Source organism: Symphalangus syndactylus, chromosome 22, assembly GCF_028878055.3.
Source record: "Symphalangus syndactylus isolate Jambi chromosome 22, NHGRI_mSymSyn1-v2.1_pri, whole genome shotgun sequence".
Taxonomy (NCBI): domain Eukaryota; kingdom Metazoa; phylum Chordata; class Mammalia; order Primates; family Hylobatidae; genus Symphalangus; species Symphalangus syndactylus.
Window position 1 is genome coordinate 15,998,073 of NC_072444.2, and position 16,612 is coordinate 16,014,684.

General features: G+C 52.0%; 1 protein-coding gene across 3 annotated transcripts in view; it reads right to left on the reverse strand.

Moving 5' to 3' along the window:
• Positions 1 to 15,897, reverse strand: part of ALPL (alkaline phosphatase, biomineralization associated) — a 69,380-nt gene extending 53,483 nt beyond the window's left edge. The window contains exon 1 of one of the 3 annotated variants that reach the window (XM_063631665.1): positions 15,804 to 15,897. The gene's annotated coding sequence lies outside the window, so the exon portion shown is untranslated. Of the gene's footprint in view, positions 1 to 3,174; positions 3,195 to 15,376; positions 15,515 to 15,803 lie in introns of those variants that run through there. The other 2 variants (XM_055262457.2, XM_055262456.2) reach the window with 2 other exon arrangements.
• Between the last annotated feature and the right edge of the window lie 715 nt (positions 15,898 to 16,612).

Here is a 16,612-nt window from a genome sequence, read left to right on the forward strand (position 1 = left end):
CAGCCAGGCTAATTGCTCTGGCCTCCCCCTGACCCTGGTCCTGGAGACACCAGGACTGCCCCGCCATGCCCCTTTGCCTGTCCTTCCCTTCCCCCAGGAATCGCGCAGGGGATAGACAAACTCCGCACTCCTAAGCTCAGGGAGCCGGAGCCTTGGAGCCTCCCAGCGACTGTCACACAGTCTGTTCCTGCTATTTGCTCAACTCCTGCCTTGCTCCCCCTCCCCAGATCTGGCTCCAGAAGAACTAGCAGGTTCAAGAAGAGTGTACCCATCTGACGTGCAGAGAATTATCTAGTACTCATTAAGTGAGATCGGATTCTGGGGCCAGGCTGCCCGGGTTCCAATTCTGGATTAACCCATGTATGAGCTATAGGACCTTGGGTGATCCCTTCCCTTCCTTTGTGCTTCTATTCATTTATTTTTTTATTTTTTTTTATTTTTAGAGATGGGATCTTGCTATGTTGCCCAGGCTGGAGTGTGGTGGCTATTCACAGGTGCAATCATATCTCACTGCAGTCTTGAACTCCTTGGCTCAAGCAATCCTCCTGCCTCAGTCTCCCAAGTAGCTAGGACGCAGGCATGTGCCACCACTCCCAGCCTATGCTTCCATTGTTTACCTGTAAAAGCAGAGATTTGGGCCGGGCGCAGTGGCTCACGCCTGTAATTCCCGCACTTAGGGAGGCCGAGGCGGGCAGATCACGATGTCAGGAGTTTGAGACCAGCCTGAGCAACATGGTGAAACCCCGTCTCCACTAAAAATACAAAAATTAGCCAGGTGTGGTGGCACATGCCTGTAATCCCAGCTACTCAGAAGGCTGAGGCAGAAGAATCGCTTGAACCTGGGAGGTGGAGGTGGCAGTGAGCCGAGATCATGCCACTGCACTCCAGCCTGGGCGACAGAACGAGACTCCGTGTCAAAAAAAAAAAAAGTGGAGATTTGAGTATCTACCCTTTGGGGAGGTTAGATTCAGGAAATGACAACTCTTGCTATTATTAGGGAACAAATTAAGGTTTCATAAAGGAGCTGGGCCTGGATCTCTGGACCAGACAACCCTATGGCAGACACATCCCCCCTCTCCAGAGCCAAGCCCTGGGTCCAAATCCCAGCTCAACCACCCACCAGCTCCACGAGCTGCTGGGTGGTAAGTTGCTACCTCCCTGAGCCTCCTTCTGCCCCGGAGCTGTTGCAGGCCTCCCCGTGTTGGAGGGTGGTTGTCCCTGTTACTGCTGGTCCTGGGCAGTACCCGGGGATTAGGGGGCTGACACATGCTGGGCTGCCCCAGGCAGGGGTGAGGTGACAGATCAGTTTCCTTTCCTGAATACCGGTGTGGGCCCAGCCTCAGGGTGTGACATAGGGGAGGCCCCTGAGGAGATGGGGAAACTCCCCTCTGCCCCACGGATCATATAGCACCAGCGTGCATCCTGGCACGGGCCTGCTGCCAGGGGCCAACCGGGAGCAGAGGTACCAGGAACTACCCAGCAGGAAGCTTCACGAGTATTTACAGGAGGCAGGACAGCAAGATGCCACAGCCTGAGTGCTGGTGTTCACACCCCAGAGCTATCATTTACTAGCCATTTACTGGACAAATGAGCTTATTCCCCATTTTTGTTTTTGTTTTTTGTTTTTGAGATGGAGTCTCGCTCTGTCGCCCAGTCTGGAGTACAGTGGCGCAATCTCGGCTCGCTGCAACCTCCGCCTCCCGGGTTCAAGCGATTCTCCTGCCTCATCCTCCTGAGTACCTGGGATTACAGGCACCTGCCACCACATCTGGCTAATTTGTTGTATTTTTAGTAAAGACGGGGTTTCATCATGTTGGTCATGTTGGTCTCAAACTCCTGACCTCAGGTGATCCACCCACCTCAGCCTCCCAAAGTGCTGGGATTACAGGCAGGAGCCACTGCGCCCAGCCCAACTGAGCTTATTTCTGAGCCTGGCTCCCCATCCGTGAGTGGGGACAATGACAATAGTATCTATCTACCTCCTAGAGCTGATATGAGGATTAAATGATTAATGTATCTGACTTGCTTGAACAGTGACTGCCACTCAGTTAATATGAGCTGCTACCGTTACAATGATTTATGACTGCTGTCATTTCTTCTCTAAAGTCCCCCCAGCCCCCGAGTTTCCTCCAGCAGATTCGGGGCTCCCTCCTGCCAGCTTCTGCACAGATCACGATTGGCGCCTATCCCACAGATGGCGATCATAAGACCTATTGTGTGCCCGATACTGGATGAGGCATTTTATAGTCAGGGACAACATGACCGCTTGACTCACCTACTACTGTTCCCGTTTGTTCTGAGCCTAGGACCTGGGGTGTGAGGTCTGTGTTATGGGAGGAGGCTGCTAGGGGAGGTGGTTCCCATATTATGTTATTTGGAACACGCATGTCCTGGGAGATATTAAAATATTTGCACGTGACACCAGCCAGGTGACCTAGGAGACATGAAGTTAATCTCTCTGAGCCTCAGGTGCAAGGATAAATGAATAAATACATGTGAGCTGCTTAGAACACAGCCTGGTTCATGATATAGTTTAAACAAACCTGGCCAGGCGCAGCGGCTCACGCCTGTAATCCCAGCACTTTGGGAGGCCGAGGTGGGCGGATCATGAGGTCAGGAGATAGAGACCATCCTGGCTAACATGGTGAAACCCTGGTCTCTACGAAAAAATACAACAAAAATTAGCCAGGTGTGGTGGTGTGCGCCTGTAGTCCCAGCTACTGGGGAGGTTGAGGCAGGAGAATGGCGTGAATCCGGGAGGCGGAGCTTGTAGTGAGCCGAGATTGCGCCACTGCACTCCAGCCTGGGGAACAGAGCAAGACTCCGTCTCAAAAAAAAAAAAAACATATCGACATATGTATTGGTTACTCCTCTGAGTACCTCTCATGGAGTCGACATATGAAACTGAGGCACAGAGGTCACGCAAGTGACCTTTCACTTAGGGACTCTCAGTCTCTAAGAAATGTTAACTGGCTGCGAGTATTCATTCATTCAACAAATATGTATTAAGTGCCTACTATGCACCAGGAAGCATGGTACATGTAGATTCAGCAAATTTACAGCTATGACTATTATTATTATTAAAGAAATTAAGGCTATTTGGGATTGGGGGTACATCTGTGAACAAAATGGACAAAGACATTGGCCAGAGGTATGACACTGGGCACCTCATACCTGAGAAAGACTAAAGGCCTGAACTGCCAACAGGAAAACTGGACCCAGAGACACTGGCTTGTCCTGCTGCCAATCACTAACCATTTATGAGCTAGTGTCATTGGTGGAAGGACACCAGTGAAGGTCTGGGGAGGGTGGCCGGGCTTCACCTTGAGTGGCTCAGGGGTCACACCCAGTGGGGCATCCCTCCCAGGCTTCCCCATGGTAACCAAGCCAGGCCAGCTGTGGAAACCCTACCGGGTGGGGCAGCCTTTCATGAACTCAAAAGTCATTAAATGGGCTGGGCGTGGTGGCTCACACCTGTAATCCCAGCACTTTGGGAGGCCAAGGCAGGTGGATCACCAGAGGTCAGGAGTTTGAGACTAGCCTGGCCAACATGATGAAACCCCATCTCTCCTAAAAACACAAAAATTAGCCGGGCCTGGTGTCGGGCGCCTGTAATCCCAGCTACTCAGGAGGCCGAGGCAGGAGAATCGCTTGAACCTGGGAGGCGCAGGTTGCAGTGAGCTGAGATCACGCCGTTGTACTACAGCCTGGGCGACAGAGCAGACTCCGTCTCAAAAAAAAAGTCATTAAACGCTTGCTGAAAGCAGGCATCTTGTTAGGCATGGGAATTCACGAGTGACTCAGATGGGGCTCCTGCCCTCCAGGAACTGAGACTCAGAGCCAGATGCTATGTGGAAGATCAGATTACAAAGGGTTCAAGATATCCAAAGCAAGCTCCAAAAAAACAGCCGTGATGCCAACTGGCAACATAAGCAGGGAGAGGTCCCTGCAGGGGAGGGGATGGCAGGCACAAAGGCAAAGATGAGAGAGACGGGAGACACAGCTGGGGAAAGACCTTCAGCCTGGGACCCTGACCTGAGTTTGAGGCCTGGTTTTACCATCAATTTGACCTCAGGCAAGTTGCTTGCCTCCCTGAGCCTCAGTCTCCCACTTTGCAAAATGATGTTAATACTTTTTTGGGTTGCTTTGATGGTTCAGTGAGTTCATGAGTAAGAAATGGCTTTAAGCCGGGCGCCGTGGCTCCCGGCACTTTGGAAGGCTGAGGTGGGCGGGTCACAAGGTCAGGAAATCGAAAACATCCTGGCTAACACGGTGAAATCCCGCGTCTACTAAAAGTACAAAAAATTAGCCGGGCGTGGTAGCACACGCCCGTATTCCCAGCTACTCCGGAGGCTGAGGCAGGAGAATCACTTGAACCTGGGAGGCTGCAGTGAGCCAAGATCAAGCCACTGCACTCCATCCTGGGCGAAAGAGCGAGACTCCGTCTCAAAAAAAAAAAGAAAGAAATGGCTTTAAAAGCTGAAAAATATGCCAGGCCCGGTGGCTCACCACCTGTTAATCCCAACATTTTGGGAAGCTGAAGTGGGAGGATTGCCTGAGCCCAGGAGTTCAAGACCAGCCTCATCAACATAGGCAATATCTCATCTCACAAAATAAAAAATAAAAAAAATTAGCTGGGCATGGTGGCACAAGCCTGCAGTTCCAGCTACTCGGGAGGCTGAGGCAGGAGATCACTTGAGCCCAGGAAGTCAAGGCTGCAGTCAACTATGATCATACCTGAACTCCAGCCTGGGTGACAGAGCAAGACCTTGTCTCAAAAAACAAACAACAACAACAACAAAAACCCTGAAAAATAGAATAAGTGCCGGGAAACTGAGGTTGGGAGTGTTAAAGTGACTTGTCCAAGGTCAATGGCTGATTAAAACAGGATAAGGTGTATCTGGGTGGGATGCGGGGGACAGGCACAACCCCTGCCTCTGCCGAGCCGACACTCCTGTGTTCCCAGCACTGACCTCAGGTTCCCCTAGGCAATTTGTTCAGCAAGGCCTAAGGAACAGGCGGGGTACCTAATTCCTTGGTGCAGGGTTTACGGTTTATTCGCTGTGTGATCCTGGGCCCACCACCCTCCCTCCCTGAGCCTCAATCTTCTTTTTGTTTTCTTGAAATGCAGTCTCGCTCTGTCACCCAGGTTGGAGTGCAGTGGCGCGATCTCTGCTCACTGCAACCTCCGCCTCCCGGATTCAAGTGATTCTCATGCCTCAGCCTCCCACATAGCTGGAATTACAGACATACACCACCACGCCCAGCTAGTTTTTGTATTCTTAGTACAGATAGGGTTTCACCATGTTGGCCAGGCTGTTCTTGAACTCCTGACCTTAAGTGATCTGCCCGCCTTGACCTCCCAAAGTGCTGGGATTACATGCGTGAGCCCTTGTGCCCAGCCTCTGAGCTTCAGTTTTCTACCTTGCAAATATAGATGCCCTTTGCTGTGCTGCCCATGTGTAAACGTGGAAGTCTCTGCCGATGGGAAAGCACTTTCCACAGGCAAAGACGTATCGTACTCATGAATGAGAAATGATCATGGTAAGCTGAGAGAAAGACGCAGAGGCCGTAGGCCCCACACTGAGCCTGCAGTGGAGGAAAGCAGGAGGAACTAAGACTGTACCAGCGCCAGCCCCAGGTGTGGGGTAGGAACCTTTTATGAGGCACACAGCTGTGCCCATGTTCAGTCCCAAGGGAGAGGCAGGTTTCTGGGCCTCATCACTGTGTAGGCTTAAAGTGAGAGTGACGAGAAAGAGGCCAGTTTCAGCCTTTGTGAGCAAAGTGCTTTGGAAAGGCAGGGGTCTCCCTCAGCAAGGCTGGGCTGCACTACAGCCCCTTTCCCTGTGTCCCATTGGATCTGAGCTGTGTAACACTTGTTGCATTACAAAGAAAAAGACTAGTGCAGGAAATAGGGTAGAGGGCAGGCTCTCGAGTCAGATGTAACTTGATCTGTGGCAAAACCAAGTGGGGTCTTTCAGCTTCAGTGTCTTAGCATCTCAACATCTAGGATGGAGTTTGTGGGCGGGTCGGTTTTGCCACACTGTAGGGCCCAGGTGGTCCCACTGCCACAGTGAAGCCAAGTTCTAGCCCAAGTCTGGCAGAGCAGTCAGGCAGCTAGTTTTTGGGGGAGAATAAAGGGGTGGGACGGGGGACTTCAGTGGCCAATTATGGAGCCCTCTCGCCGACCAACTTCATAGCTGAGAGCTTGGGGATGGTACAGTTAAAATTTAAAGTAATTGTCTAAATTCTGTATTTGGGTATTAATGTTTAAATGGTAATCTGACAACAGTTTATAAAGTGATGTTCTGAATACCATAAAAAAAAAGAATGAGCTCAGTTTCAGGTCCTCCTGGAAAGAGTTAGGCTGGCCCCTCCCCATCCTTTGTAATAATATCTATAGTGGTAATAAGAGTTATTTATTCGGGGTTCGACAGATATGAATTCAAACCATAGCTCCGACACTTACCAGCTGGGCAAACCCAGGCAAATTACTCTGAGTCATTTTCCTCACCTGAAAAATGGGCTGGTATAAGGATTAAGTGTGTAAATGTATACAAAGCATTTCGCAGAGTGGCTTGGTGTGTAACAAGTGGTCCGTCAGTGTCGAGAACTCTTATTACTACTATGGATTTTATTACAAAGGGTGGAAAGGGGCAGGCCTAACTCTTTCCAGGAGGACCTGAAACCGGCCTCTTTCTTGTCACTCTTACTTTAAGCCTAGGCAGTGATCAGGCCCAGAAACCTGCCTCTCCCTTGGGACTGAACATGGGCACAGCTGTGTGCCTCATAAAATGTTCCTACCCCACACCTGGGGCGGGCCCTGGTACAGTCTAGCTTAGTTCCTCCAAAGACAAGGAAAAGAAGACCAAGGAGCACCGTGACACTGAACTGGGTGCCACCTGGGCCTATCCCTTCCCTACCCCCACCCGCACAATGACCAAATCTAATCTGGTTCTGGGATGTCCTTTTATCTTGTGTGCCAACTCTGTATTCATTGCTAATGGCTGTCTGGAACACTGTACTTAGAAGGAACCTGGGAAGGAAAGCGAGCAGTGGTTGACTAGTGATGTCTGATGTGGGTGCAGGGCAGGAGAGAGGAAGGAGACATGCTGGCTTTTCGCCATCCACAAACCGAAAAATCCTAAGGCCTTGCCTCATTCAAATAAACCATGCGTGGTGAGCAGGGTAGCCAGAAGCTAAGAGAGGGAAAGGGACTTGGCGAAGGTCACACAGCTTGAAATGGCAGGGCTGGGATTCAAACCCAGGCCCCTCTGGGTTTCTCAGGATGCTTCCTTCTAGGCTTGTCATTTCCTATGAGGGGGTGAACAGGCTAAGATCCACTGTCTGGGAGAACAGACGCTGCTGCCCTACCAGGTGTGTCTATGTTCTGTCTCCCCGCCCCGGGGCCTCCCACCCCCCACGTCATTTGCAAACACTCACTGAAAAACAAATGTGCACCACAAGGTGCCCTGAGAGCTCTTCTCCAAACATGCAAATTTGAATCCAGATGCCAATCTGATTGGGCAACCCTAGATTTGAGTCTCACCTGCACTTTCCAAACTTTGAGAACTTGCTCAATCTCTCTGAGCTTCCGTTTCCTTGTTGCAAAATGGAAAGAATTACGAGCTCAATATAATAAGGTCATTCAAAGTGATTAGCTCAGTTTCTGACCACAGAGTAAGCCCTTAAATGTTCATTACAGACTGTCCCCAACTTACACTTAAGATTTTTTTTGCTTTACGATGATGCAAAAGCTATAGTGTTCAGTGGAAACCACACCTCGAGTACCCAGCCAGCCATTCTGTTTTTCACATTCAATACAGTATAGCCAAGAAACTGACATGAGATAGTCAACACTTTATTATGAAATAGGCCTCATGTTAGATGATTTGCCCAACTATAGGCTAATGTAACTGTTCTGAGCACATTTAGGGTAAGTTAGGCTAAGCTACCATGTTTGACAGGTTAGGTGTTATATCCATTTTCTACTTATGATATTTTTCAACTTACAATTCCAGGACAAAAACCTTTGGTAAATCAAGGAGCATCTGTATAAGGATTAGGTCATGGGGAAAAACAAAAAACAGCATTTTCACCCACACAAAAAATCACTTAGGTGATTAAGGGCTTGGACAAGCTGTTGAGAGGAACCCTGTTTATCTCTGATATCTTGATAGGCTAATGGACCTAGAATATGAATTTCTATATTGGATGGTTTTAAGATAAATAGGGAACTGACTCTTCTAGGAAGATGGATTATGTCATTTGCATCACGGAGAAAGCAGTAGCCTTGAATGGTTGGATGGGTCATGGCAGGGAACAAACACGTCTACTTCTCACTTCCCAGCTGGGGGAGTTCGTGTTTCCGTTTCCTCATCTGTAATGCGGGGATAATAGCACCTGCCACCCAGCGCTGCTGTAGGACCAAATGAGTAATTACAGGCAAGGCACTGAGCACCATGCCTAGTACATGCATGTCGGGCTTATAGTCTATGGAATTTTAGTTAGCAGTGGCATGGCAGGGACCAGCAGAATGAGGCAGAGAAAGAAGAGGAGCTATAGAAGGGCTCAGAAGGAGTGGAGGAGGGGAAATGGGCCTCAGATGAGACACTTTCTAACCAGAATGGCGGCAGACGGGTCAGTTAGTAACTCCTGTAAGCTGAGAGACAGTTAAGTCAAGGTGGAGACAGGTGGAGACAGGTGGAGACAGGTGGAGAAGGATGAGATCCGCCGAAAGGCGAGGCTGGCCGGATGCAGTGGCTCACACCTGTAATCCCAGCACTTTGGGAGGATGAGGCGGGAGGATCACTTGAGCCCAGGAGTTCGAAACCAGCCTGGGCAACATTGCAAGACCTCGTCTCTACAAGTAATTAAAAAAATTAGCCGGGCATGGTGGCGAATGCCTGTGGTCCCAGCTACTTGGGAGGTTGGGGTGGGAGGATTGCTTGAGTCCAGGCAGTCAAGGCTGTACTGTAGCGAGCCATGATCGTGCCACTGCACTCCAGCCTGGGCAACAGAGCCACTAGGCCCCGTCTCAAAAAACAACAACAACAACAAAACAAACAAACAAAAAAATAAGCCTGAGACACTTCAGTGACAGCCAGCAAGAGGCCTGAGAACCTCAGCCTGAGAGCTAAGTGGGTACCCATCCCGTGGCTTTACTGACCTAATAAAGGTGCACTAGAGAAGGCAAGAGGTTGACCAAACAAAAAGTCACTGGGGCCGGGTGTGGTGGCCCATGCCTGTAATCCCAGCACTTCGCGAGGCCGAGGAGGGTGGATCGCCTGAGGTCAGGAGTTTAAGACCAGCCTGGCTGACATGGCAAAACCACGTCTCTACTAAAAATACAAAAATTAGCTGGGTGTGGTGGCATGTGCCTGTAATCCCAGCTACATGGGAGGCTGAGGCAGGAGAATCTCTGGAACCCGGGAGGCGGAGGTTGTAGTGAGCCGAGATCGTGCCACTGCACTGCAGCCTGGGGAATAGAGCGAGACTCAGTCTAAAAAAAGAGTCACCTGGTAGATCTTTTTAAAGGGTGCACTTATGGGCCAGGCACAATGGCCATGCCTATAATCTCAGCACTTTGGGAGGCCAAGGTGGGTAGACTTCTTGAACCCAGGCTGAGCAACATAGCAGGGCCCCATCTCTGCAAAAATAAAATAAAGGTCACACTTCTGGTTTTTCCAGTAAAAGCAATTTGCTTTGGCCACCTCAAAACTTTTTTAAAGAACATAAAATATTTGCTGAGCTCTGCCCAGCAGTTTGCAGACCTGGCCAGGTAAAGTTCATGCACCTGAGTGACAAACTGAGCTCTGGAAGGATGAAGAAGCATCTCTGAAACAAGCTGGAGTGGAGGAGGAGGGGTTGGCTTAGAAAGTCTGGAGGGTCAGGGCCTCACTACAGGGTCTCCATCACCTTATTTCCAGAAATGACCTTCCAGCCTGTTCTCTCCTCCCTTCCCTGGGTCAAAGCAGAGAGGCATAGAGACCTAGGGGAGGAGTAATCCTAAGGCGTCTGCCCTCTGAGCCTCAGTCTCCTTAACTGCAAAATGCTGGAGGATAGGGGGCAGGTGACTATCAGAGGTAATGTGTGGAAGTGCCTGGCACCCAACGGTGCTCACAAAATGCCACTTCCCACACAGGGCACATTTCTGAACTCATCTGCAGGTGTAAGGACCAGGGGGCGTGAGGTTAGTATCAGCAATCGACAGTCAATCAGTCTCCCTTGTCCATCTCATAACTCCTGGAGCAGGTGATTCGTGGAGACCTAGAATCTCACATCACAGCAGCTGCCTCCAGAGCACCCGCATGTAACCATCAGGCTTCACAGCCTCCTGTGCTACCCTCTGGCTCAGACATGGGGATTCTGAGATGCTTGCTATAGCCACCATGGTACCTGCCTGTCATCACCAGGCCCTGGCTCCCAGAAAAGGGGGTGGAACAGAGAGCTGTGGGTTCAGAGTGCAAGACCGTGCTTCCTGTCTGAGAAGTGGGTATGCACCGATGCACAGGGCTATTAGGGAGCACACGGTGAGGTGGCGCACCAAGGCACAGGGCTCTTGTGGAGCAAGGGGTAAGGTGGAAGATGTCGAGAGTCTCTTCCTTGCAGGGGCTGTGCAATCTTTAGAATGAAGTACCCAGCGATGCCTGTCCCCAGCTAGACCCTGGGCTCAGTTCGCTGAGCCTTGACAGGCAGATGCTCTATCGCCCCCAAACCTCCAGAGCCCTCAGACTCTTCCTGAGGACCAGCGAAGCAGGAAGCTCCTTCACCTAGCTGACATGTTTTGTAGATGTTGCCAGCTATGGAAGAGGGGCTGGTGTCCACGTGTCCCATATTCTCACCCTGAGCCCCCTGAGGGCTGGCCCAAACTCCACACAATCATTCAAGTGGAATTTGAGCTCCTCTTACATGGCCTCACTGCATCTAGCCCAGAAACCACAAGCTCAGAAGGTAGGCAGGTGGGCTGTCAGGGAAGCAGGTGGGCAAGTGTGAGGCAGTGGGGCATGGTGGAGACTGTGATAAAGTGGATGGAGCAGCTGCTAATCAGCTCCAGCCACTGTGGCCAGGCAGGGACATAGCCCCATATGGCCACATCTTCTGATCTTTCAAGAGAAGCCAGAAACCCTTATCTTTATATAAAATGAAATTGCCTGGTTTAACAACACCAGCAACTAAATTACAGTTGTTTAATCACTGCAAAAGTCAACAATCCCCCACCCCCTGCAGCCTTGGGAAGGCAGTTTGTGATGGATCTCCCATAACCCAGCACACAGTAGGCTATAAATATTTGAGGACCAGTTGAATACATTAGACCCATTCCAAGTCTTAGGGAAGTCTCATCTCTCCATTCCTACTCCTCAGATATCTTGGTTTAGAGATGAAGCATCTGAGACTCAGAGAGGGGAAGTGACTTGCCCAAGGTCACAGAGGTAGTTCAAGGACTTCAGCTCGGCTCTCCTAAGCTTAATATCTTTCTCCACCAACCCACATCACCTGCATCCTCCCTTAAACAATGCTTTTCAAAAAACAGATATGCTAAGAATATACTGTAGAAATGAAACACACCAAATTCAGGAGAGTGGTTGCCTCTGGAAAGACCACGTAGCTTAAAGCCAGGAGACGGAATCCCCAGTCCACTCTGCCCCAAGCAATTGTGTGACCCTGGGCAAGCCTCTTCTCCTCTCTGGGCCTCAGTCTCCCTGGTGCGCCAAGAGCCCAGTTGACCGAGCCAGCTTCTAAAGGCCTTCCAACTGAAATTCTGGGGATCTATGTCTCCTCTCTGGCCAGTACTCTGTGGCCTCGGATGAATATAAAATAGTAATTAATAATAATAATAATAGAGAGGGCGAGTCCACACCAGCCAGGAAAGAACACTACAATTTTTTGTGAAACCTGACTCCTGGTTACTGGAATTCAGAAAGAACGATGGTAATACTTGAGCAGCTTAACCACCATCCTACAATTAAACAAAAGCACATCTGGTTTAACTTCGTCCTCATCTCCTCCCTAACCCCCTACTCCCATCTCAAATTTTACCCCTTAATTTGAGAAGTCAAATTCAATGCAAACAATTGATTTCATGCCACAGTGAGGCTGAGAATTTAAGCATGGAAAACTTCAAGCATAGAGTATTTCTGGGAGCAATTAACAAAGTGTTGGCGGCGGGGTTGGGGGCTGGTACAAGGAGGCAGAAGAATACGGAGACTATGTTCTTCAGACACTGAGCATCATATCTTGATGTCGGGGGCCTCCTATGAGCTTGACACTCAGAGAGGTAAAGTGACTTGCCTCAGGTCACACAGCTGGCGATTGGAATCCAAGATGCCAGCCCCCAAACCAGTGTTTTCCCTGCTGTGTAGGCTTTTGTAACCTAAACGTGGACTTCCCTCAGGCCCTCAGGATCACCTGGTAGGGATAAAGTTAACTGCTTTTGAAATTGCTCCACAGGAAATATGAATGTCTTAATAACATCAATGCAGGTTCAGCCCAAAGTTGGAAAACATTCATGATCTTGCGACCCTGCAAAGTATATAATGTTAACCCATATTGCGGATGAGAAAACTGAGGCTCCGAAAGGGAAGGTGACTTGTCCAGGGTCATACGGCAGTGCTGGGAATGAACCTCCAGTCTACTGCCCCTAACTGCCCTCTGAAAGTGAGGACATCTCCAGAAGAGAAAAAAACAAATCTAACATACCACAAAGCCCAACTGCAGCCTGCCAACGACGACGACATGGTGCTGGGAAGCCAAGTCAGCATTCCTGCGGCCACACGGAGATTTCTGAGTGCTGGTTCTCAGCCCAGCTTGCTCACTCTCCCAGCAATGTTCTCTCGGAGCTCTGGGTTTTGTATTAAAAAGCCAAGTCAGACTGATTTCAAGGTGAGAACTCGGGCTCTGCTACTGGATCCTACTCCCTGGATTAAAAGGTCTCATGCCCAGAGATGGGTACAGCATGGAGATTGCTAGATTTGTTATTCTAGATACACAGGCTCCAGCCCCAGCTCCCCAGGTAGCATCTGTGTGCCTCTGGGCAACTCACTTCCCCTTTCCAAGATCATATCCAGCTTGCAGGGAATGTTGGGTATGTAAGTCATGGGACAGAACAGGGCTGAGTTTGGTCCTGAGCTGGGACATGGTGAGGCACGAGAACAGGCAGAGGGCAGGAAGCACTGCAGAGATGATGGCTCCAGGACTGATCTCATCATGGAGCTCTGCGCTCCCAGCCCAGGCTGTGTTTAGGATGGCGACAGAAGGTGGCATCTGAGTGTGAGCAAGGAGGGCACCATGCCACCCCACATGTGCAGCCCGACAGGATGGGAAGGGCCTGGGCAGAAGTGGGTGACAGGTTCAGAGGCAGGGTAGGCACATAACCCAACTTCCAGTCTTCACATTGCATTTTCTGCTGAGAAGAGAGCTGGGGATAGCCAGGATTTTCTTAAGCACAGGTACCAACTTAAACCCTTCGCAAGCATTCATCGTATCTAGACCTCACCACTGGTAGGCATTATTGATCTCCACAGCTTATGGGAGGAGGCCGAGGCACAGAGAGGGTACAGAACTGATCCCAGGTCCCACAGCAAGGTTGCCTCTGCTAAAGTGAGGGCCAAAGCTTGGCCGACCCATTTTATAGGTGATTGCGCCTTAATCTCCTTCCTTATGAATAGCTTGATTTCAAGTCTACACCGTGAATTTTGACAGTTTCAAAGCGTGAAAGAATTTTGTTATGCAAACATCCAATCCTGAAGAGGGCTTTTGGCTGATTTACTGCGGCATTCCCGGCACCTAGAACAGAGCTTGGCACACGGCGGATGCTTAAGTATTTGCTGAATGAAGATAGCATCTTGTTCTGGCCTCAGTTCAGTTTTATTCCTCACAATAGTCCCGAAAGGGGAATACACCCCTTTTTACAAATGGGCTCACGGACACAGAACGGGATCATCACTCAGCCTAGGCTTCACCAGTTGGGATGTTGAGAAGCTGTGTCCAGGGGCCTCTTCTGAGGGAATTCACAGGCATTCAGTTCAAAAAAGAAAAAGGTGACACAGGAACAAGATGCACGGGGCCAGGGAGTGGGATGGCTGGGGCAGGACAGGGTGGGGACACCCACAGGTGGGGAGGACTAAAGAGTTGGAAAGGGCGAGACTGGAGAGTGGAGGAAGAGCGGGCTGAGCCCAGGAGGAGCCCGAAGGCAAAACCAAAGCTCAGCCTCCTATCTCTTAGGCAACACAGTGGGAGCAGGACGCTAGGGCTGCAGAGTTTGGAGTCTGGATTCAAACCCTGGTCCCACCACTGACTTAAATTGTCTAAGCCTCAGTTTCCCCATTTGTAAAATGAAATGATGTACGTGAGATGTCAGAGCAGGTCCCTGTACGCACGGTAGGCCTTCAAAAAACAGTTGCAGTATCTACACTGAGGCTGGGACCCAACCCCTGCCTCCCTGAACAGCTGGGCCCACCTGAGCGGTCTCTGACTTTTTCCCAGGGCCCAAAGCCCTTCCTGGCCTAAGAATCGCCCCCTCTTTTGATCTCAAGGATTTTTGCCCTCCACCCAGAGGCCTTTGTAAAGGCCCCGCCTTCAACCCCATTATGTGTTGAAAAAGAGTCATAAGGCACAATGGGGAGTTGGGGAGGCTTTCCTCGGCCTTCTGCCTTTCTGCTGAGACCTGCGTTTAACCCTTTCTTACCAAGACTGGGCAGGGAAGCAGCCCTGGGCGGCCCAACTCGCACAGCCCAAAGGGGGCGGCAGGCTCCTTCGGCTTCGCGGGCTCCAGAGCTTTGCCCCACAGCTGCGGTGCCCACTCTCAGACACCCACGCGGGTGTCCTCTGTCTCCTCCCGCCATGCCCCCCGTTCCAAGCGCCTCCTTCCCTCTTCTCCTCCCAAACCAAACTGCTTTAGACCCCACCAGGTCAGGTGGGACGCCTGGGAGGGCTCCAGGCCACGAGGCCTGGGGGTTGGCAGCCCAAGTCTCTAGAGCTACGGCTAAGGAGGCACCAGGAGGGGCTCAGTCACGGGACACCAAGGGCAGGTGCCCAGACAGAGGGCAGGGTCCCAGGCAGCGGCTCGGGAGGTAGGAGACCTGGGACTGCAGGGCGGTCCGGAGCGCGGTCCCCTGAGTTCGCCGGCTCCGCAGGCGCCACGTCCAATCTCCTGTCCCGCCCAGAGCGCGCGCCGGGAGCTTGGGATGCGCGGGAGGACACGGGCAGGACCAATTGCGGGGCGTCCCGAAAGGGCTGCTGTGGGCGGCGTGGAGCTAGAGACCCTGGCCCTGCCATTAAAGTTCAACCACGGGGCCAGCGGAGGATGCAGAAGGGGATCGACCACGTCCGCGGGGGCCCTGGGGAACCGGGGCGCGAGGCAGCGTCGAGTCCTTACCTGCGCAGAGCACTGGCGAGGGTCCGTCCAGGCACAAGCGCGTGGGAGCGCGGAGCGGGGATAGCGGGCGCGGAGTGGCGGGAGCGCAACGCGGCCCGGGCCACCTCCCCCGCCGCCTTATAAAGGCGGCCGCGGGGCCCGAGTGAGGCCCGGGCAGCCCGCCCCCGGCCCCAACCCCTCCCCAGCCCGGCCCCGGCCCCGCCCCCGGCCCGAGCCCCGCGCCCCGCAGCCCGGTCGTGCCACGAGGCCCGGGCGCCCCCTGCCGGGAGCGGAGCTAGGAACGGGCTGGGGTGGCGCGGCCCTGGTGTCCCTCGCGCGCCTCGCACACTCGGTCTCTCTGCCTCCGGGCTGCCCCAACCCAGCCCTTCCTTTCAGAGAGCCTGGGCTCTGACCCGCTCCTTGCGCGCGTCTCCTGTTTTGTCTTTACCGTCGGCATCTTCCTTCTGCGTCTCTTAGTGGGAGTTTTTGTCTCCGCCCGTCTGTCTGTCTGCCTTCCTCTCTGGCGTCTGTCTCTGTGTCTGTCAACATATCTGGCTTTCTCTGGGTCTCTGTCTTTATCCGTCTCTGCGCACGTGTCCCAGTCTCTCTGTCTTTGTCCACGTGCACCTCTGACTCTCCACCCCCACCCCCGCTTCCCTGCCCGTGGGCTGCCTCCCTGGCTACCGCAAGAAGCAGCAGAAGGGGACCTCGGAGGGGTGGCATCTGGAGGGAAACCAGCCCCTACACAGGGGCCCTTCCCTCTTTCTCTCTTTAGAGACGTAAAGGGCCCACAGGTATCCGGCTATGTCCCAGCCAGAGCCCCAGGACATGCTCCCTGGATGCCAGAGGAGGGGCAGGCACTTCCCAGGCAGTTGAGTCAGACAGCTCAAGTTCAAAACTCTGCTCTGGTGACCTTGGCCAAGTCACTTGACCTATGTGGACCAGCCTGCCCCTCTTTAACAGGCAGACACCATCTCCCCTGGCCTCTCGCTGGTGCGAGAGTCCTATGAGGGAATGCTTGAAAACTACAGAGGAAACGCTAAAATCCCGGATAGATGGGAGCCAAGGACAGACGCTGGGTGCTACAGGCCCTGCTCCCGCTCCTGGGGAACCAGCTCTGATGGAATAACCACTCCCTTTCCTCTGAGCACTGAATTCTCTGGACAACTTCGTAGTGAGAAGTCTGCAGGCTCTGTTTGAATGCCTCCAGCTACAGAGAGTTCACTGATTCCTAACAGGAGGGTCTTCTCAGTGGCC